The sequence below is a fragment of the Silene latifolia genome, chromosome 1 (assembly GCF_048544455.1).
Source record: "Silene latifolia isolate original U9 population chromosome 1, ASM4854445v1, whole genome shotgun sequence".
NCBI classification, from domain to species: domain Eukaryota; kingdom Viridiplantae; phylum Streptophyta; class Magnoliopsida; order Caryophyllales; family Caryophyllaceae; genus Silene; species Silene latifolia.
The window spans coordinates 141497652-141503883 of NC_133526.1; the positions used below are offsets into that span (position 1 = coordinate 141497652).

At 40.7% G+C, this 6232-nt stretch overlaps 1 non-coding gene across 1 annotated transcript; it reads right to left on the reverse strand.

Moving 5' to 3' along the window:
- Positions 1–5628: 5628 nt before the first annotated feature.
- Positions 5629–5735, reverse strand: LOC141618278 (small nucleolar RNA R71). Its single transcript, XR_012531352.1, has one exon. It is a non-coding gene; the product is annotated as a small nucleolar RNA R71 (small nucleolar RNA).
- Positions 5736–6232: the final 497 nt, after the last annotated feature.

Here is a 6232-nt window from a genome sequence, read left to right on the forward strand (position 1 = left end):
CTAGCATAAATTAAGATAGATAGACTTAGAACCCAAAGCACACCGTTCTGTGGATTGACCTCGACTCAACCACTAACTAGTTGTTTGTTGAGAATATAAATGTGTTTGATTGAGCGTGTGATGACCGTATTACCATCATGTTCCATTGTGCAAAGCCATTGAACCTTGTAAGTATCTCAAGGGGTGTGTTGAAATTGTAAGGCTTTGTCCCTTGCACATTCAAGTAAGACTCTAGAAAGGTCAAGTCGAGAAGGGTGCACCTGTCTTGCTCTAGCCTTCTATTTATAGTTCCGGCCACAAACCGTTCAGTAATCCTAATCACCGGATGTTGGATAGCAAAAGTATAGCATTGCTTGTAGGAATGAGGTTCTCTCCCAGAAATGGCCCTCCATAAGTGGTTAACAATAAAGTCGGAGGGCTTATAGGTGTTATTCCTTGGTACTTCAAGACCAAAGATACTTGAAAATTGGTCTGGAGTCAACCTATGGTCTCTATTGCAAAGACGGAACTCCATACCGACATCTTTTCGCCGATTAGTGATAACACAGAGACTACACCAAAACTCTAGTTTGAGACTCAAGTAAGTGTCCTCATGGGCACATAACATCTTCTCAAGACCCAAGCCATTGAAGAATACCTCCGTTTGATGCCTTATGCCAAGTATTTCTAACGCATCAAGATGAATAAATTGAGTAGGTTCATAGTCCTTACCTAGCAATTGCTCAAATCGTTGGCGCTGTTCATTATTGGTGAAGAGTACCTTCGGGAAGTACTCAAGTTGTGAAACACCATGTCTCATTACATTCTCTCGGCCCCTTACCTCCCGTGAGGCGGATGAGGTAGCACCCTTGCGATGCTTGGGCGCTGTCTCGGCGGCCTTCTTGCTTTTGCTCCTTAGATTCATCCTTTCTTGATGTGGTTGGTAGAGATTTGTTCAATTTGTGATGGGGGTTGTAAGGATGATGATGAGATTTGGTTTGGATGTTGATAAGATTAGGAAATAGGGATGGTGGGGGAGGCGTTTATATCAAATAAGGGTGCTGGGACGAGTGGGCTAGGGCAGGGTTTGGGCATACCAAACCGTAACCCAGCATTTATCCTTTGTTATCCGTGCGTCTTGGCTTCGGCTCGAGAGTCCTGAAGATGCTGCACGAACGTCCTATTAAGGGGACGCGCGGATTCTCTCCCTGTTGGTCCTCTTTGTTTGGAATACAGGTCAGGACGAGCGTTTTGGGGTTAGCTGAAGCGGATCATTATCTGGGATACGCGTCCTCTGAAAAATCTGCCCGGATTTTCATCCAGGATAAATCTTTCTTAATGTACCGTTCAGGATGAGAGTCCTGAGATTGGCTCAAGCAGATCAGTAGCTGGGACGCACGTCCTGACTCCAAGTCGCTCAGATCTTATGGCAGCGAATTATTTTGCCTGAACCACAGCTCGGGTCGAGCGGGCTACTGTTAGGACGTGCGTCCTGATCTGCTCCTTGTCAACCTTTCAATATTTTCATACTAATCCTTTTCCTTACACCCTTTGTGCTTCCTTCTTATCATCAATTTCTGAAAATTCCCTCAAAGAATGAATAAAGACCCCTCCCTCATAACTCTCATGTAAAGAAAAATGCAAGTAACCTAAAAGTATGTTTGAATTATACAATACAAAGTCGTAGAAAGGAATATGTTACAAATGGTGGTTTGAGATAGGACTCCACCAAACTAGTTTGAAATGTTGAAATCTATTGTCCATAGAGCTCAAGGCCCTTAAAAGTTGGTCAAAAGCTTGTGAATGGTCCTCAAGTAAGCATGAGTAAGTTTTGAACAATTTTGAAATAGAGTAGGGCCAATCCATGAGGGATCTCCCTTTGAACTCTTTCCCCTTCTTCTTTGCTTCGTTATGATGGCCTTCCCGGTTCTTAAAACTAGCAAACTTGGGATTCTTGTCATAGGGGATTTTCCGGTTGCTCCTATTTCTTCTAAAGTTGATGATGAAAATACTTGGACTAGGTGATCTTCCAAGAATAGAAGGCGAACTTTCATGGCATTAATGATGGGGTGTCTGGGGAGTTGGGATCATGGGTGCCATGTCTCCACATGTAGACTTCTTCTTAGCTTTGTCTTTGAGCTTCTCTACTAAGTAATTCTTGTATGACGATTTGACTTTCGTGAGAAGGTCCATAATGTCGTCTCCAACTATCATGAGCTCCATAATGGGTTTGAAAAGGTTCTCATGAAGGCATTCCTCCTTTTCATCGAAGCAATCTTCAAATTTCTCAAGGATGGGCTCCTCAAGCAAGTTGATCTCACAACTCCATTTATCATTTGAGCCTACCTTTCCCACATCATCTTCTTCCATAGATGTGTCATCATCGCTTTCTCCATATGAATAATAAATAGGGGCTTTACTTCCCCTCACCAACTCTTTCTCCAACACCTCAATGTTCACATCAAATGACACACCCTCATACCCACAAAGGCTAAGAGTATTTGGGTTACTGAACCTTATATCTTCTTCATTAAATACCACACTTTCATACTCACAAGAGCTCAAGGAGATTGACTCCTCCCGCTTCTCATCAAAGGTAACTCCTCTAAACTCCCATTCATGATCAATGTCTAAGGAATGGTGAGGAGTAGTTACTTGGGCTTCCTTCATTTGGGCAATTTGAATTGCCAACTCCTCACCATGGGTAACAATGCTTTGAGAACATTGTCCCTATTTTGGCTCTCCTCTAGCACTTGTTTGAAAATTTTTTGTTGATCTCCCACGATTTGGAGAACCATATTTTGAATGTCAAAGTTGGGCTCATCCTTTTGTTGTGGGTGGGTGTGAAAGTGCTCATATTGTGGCATTTGGAATTGGTTGCAAAGTGGGTCTTGGGTGGGTGGTTGTTGTGGATATTGGATGTGGGGATTTTGGTGGGAAATCTTGGGGTAGTAGTTAGGATTCTCATTGTATGAGTTTTAAGGTAGGTTTGTGTTGACTTGCTCCTCAAACTCCCCATACCCATTGTCATACTCAAAAGATCCACCACATACTCCATATGTCAAGTCTTGAGCCATCATAGGTAAGAAAAGTAAACAACTACAAGCATGGAAACTACAACAAAATGGTAAGAACGAACCTAGAGGAACAAGTTCCTCAAGGTTAAAGCACAAGAAACAAAATTCCCAAGGAACCAAGTGATGTGACCATAATTAAAGCATATTTAGTCCCCGAATTAGCCTTGTTCCCATGCTTTTTAGTGCAAATTTGGGTCATTTATTGTCTTTAGTTCTTTGTTTTGCATATTCTTTGAGGTTTTGTGTCCTTGGTAGGAAAGGAGTGCAAACCTTGCATTTTCATGGCAAAATGAGACTAAATTGATTGAATTCAATGACCAATCATCAAGGAGAGACAAGATTAGAAGGCCTTTGTACATACTATAGTAGATGGGCAATGATGAGAAAAGATCCTTGCATCCCCAAGGAAATCCCCAAGGATTTTATGAAGAAAAGGGAAGAAAAGAAGAAGAAATGAGACAGTCCAGCAATCCGTGCGGATTGTCCTGAAGACGCCCGTCCTCCACCACCCCAATCCGAGCGTCTTCTCTACAAAACGCCCGGGCAGCAGCTTCAGAAGACGCTCGTCTTCTCCCAAAGACGCCCGGGCAGAGACCACGGAAACCGCCCGTCCCGTGTTGAAGACGCTCGGATTCCAAGGCTGACAAATTCGTTTTTTCAAGCTTCAAGAAAGATGCCAATCCTTCCAAAAAATACCGGCGTTTCCTTAAGTAGGGACTTAATCGTCATTTAAGCCCTTAGTTAACCCTAATTCCTACACCTAATCCCCACTATAAATACCCCATTAGTCTAATTAGAAGAGCATGTTCTTCTTAGCAATCTTTAGTGTAGTTAATATCAATCAAATCTCTCTTTAATCTTATAATCAACAATTAATCAAGTTTTAATACAAGTTTTATTTCCTTAATCTCTCTTGTTCATCCTTTATTTTGGGTAATTGAAGATTATTTGGGTTATTATTGGGAGATTGACAACCTCTCAATCAAGCATCAAGTACTTCTTTTATTCTTTGCTTTATTATTGGAATCATTAGTAGGTATAATTCTCTTAATCCCTTTTTAATTATTGTTAATTACTTTCATTTATTCATCATGTTTTACTTTGTTGGTATGATTGACAACCTTGCTAGCATGTTCAACATGATAATGAGTGAGTAGTCACCTAGCTAGGGTTAATGGGTAATTAGAAGAAACCAACATGGGGAATGATTCATGCTTAAATTAATATGCTTTTATGGTTTATTTGCTTGCTTGTTATGATCTCAACTCATGCATATGTTATGTTTGATGAAATATGAGCCTATGAATCCTTGCATTTTTTACCCATCACCTATCTTTTCAATGAGACTTGTAAGACATAAACCAACTCGAGTCTCATTAGACCATGCATGTTGTTGAGTAGGGAAGATTATGTCGACTTGTAGGTGTTGTACAATCTAATCGATTCGGCTCCGGGACCCAAACTTTCCAAGGATTGTAAGATATAACCCAACTCAATCCATCACAATAATAATTGCTTGCTTATAATTTGAGAACATGTTTGTATGATCAATTCCTATGATTCCCCTATGCCCCATGACACCCTAGTGCTTTTTATCAATTGTTTACAACCCTTTTAATTCATCTTGCTTGTTTGCTTTCATTGCTATTTAGTTTAGTGACCTTCTACATCAACCCCAATTGTGACACCCCTAAGACACCACTAGTTGCAATAGAAATCTCATCTCAATTCCCGTCCCTTGGGATCCGACCTTTACTTGCCTCTTTACTAATTGTAGAGTTGTTGGTGAAGTTATAAATTGTGTTTTGGTGTAGGTGCTCCTAACGACAAGTTACCGAAAAGATTGTGTCCGACCAAAAATGGCGCTGTTGCCGGGGACGGTGTTAACTTGATTTAGATTTTCTTATATTGTTATTAGTTGTGTCTTTCTTTGCCTTGGGGAAGTAAAACTTCTCAAGGTTTGTTCTAATTATTTTCGAGTTGTTTGATATTTTGCATGTCTAGAAGGTCACAATGTGACTTGTTACCTTTTGATCACGAAATTGAAAGAACTTTGACAAATAATAGAAGACTTGCTAGGAGAACTTTGAGAGGTATTGGTGAAGTTGTAGATATCCAACCAACTATTGAGTTCATCAAACCTTTTGCAAGAGAAGGTGAGGAGAACCCAACACAAAATCCGACACAAAATCAACCGAAAATGCCTAAGTTTTCATCACATTCCGTACCCACCGAGGAGAACCTACCCAATGGTACTCCCACACCATGACATCTAACCGGAAATTTTATTGCCAAATCCGCATTTATCCAATTAGTCGAAAGAAGCCAATTTGGGGGGATGCCTAGTGAAGACCCTCATTCTCATATGGAAACCTTTTGTGACTATTGTGATGCGATTTCTCAAACCGGTGTAACTCAAGACCAAATTTGATGGGTCTTATTTCCTTTTTCTCTAATTGGCACCGCGAAACAATGGTTGAAAGGCCTTGATAAGGCTACTCTCGGAATTGATTCTTGGAAGAAGTTGGCTCTAGCTTTCTACAAAAAGTTCTATCCACCGGAAAAGACTAACATGCTAAGAGCTCAAATTACGAGTTTTAAGCAAAGGGATGAAGAATCTTTGTATGAAGCTTGGGAGCGGTTCAAAGGAATTTGTCGCTCATGTCCTCACCATGGACTTAGCGAGTGGTTCTTGGTACAACAATTTTGGAACGGTTTTTATGAAGATTCAAGGAACATTCCCAACATGGGACAAATGGAATGTTCACCGAAGTTGATGACAATCAAACTTGGAACAAAATTGAGGAAATGGCGGTCCATAACTCACAATATAGTAGACCTCGCAAGGCTACTAGAGGAGGAAAGCATGAAGTGGACTCCATTACTCAATTGGGTGCTCAACTTAGTGCTCACATTGATACCATCAATTTGAAGTTTGAAAAAGCTATGGCTAGACTTGAAGAAGCCTCAAAATCACCAAAGCATCATTTTAATGCCATGACGGCATCTTCATCAATCCCAAGTGGGATATGTGAGAATTGTGGAACTTTGGGACATGACCAAAGTGAATGTAGGGGAACAAATGAACAAGTGAATGCTTTCCAAGCATACAAGAGTGGTACCCCTTATTCCAACTATTACAATGAAAACACCAAATTCCATCCAAATCTCTCATA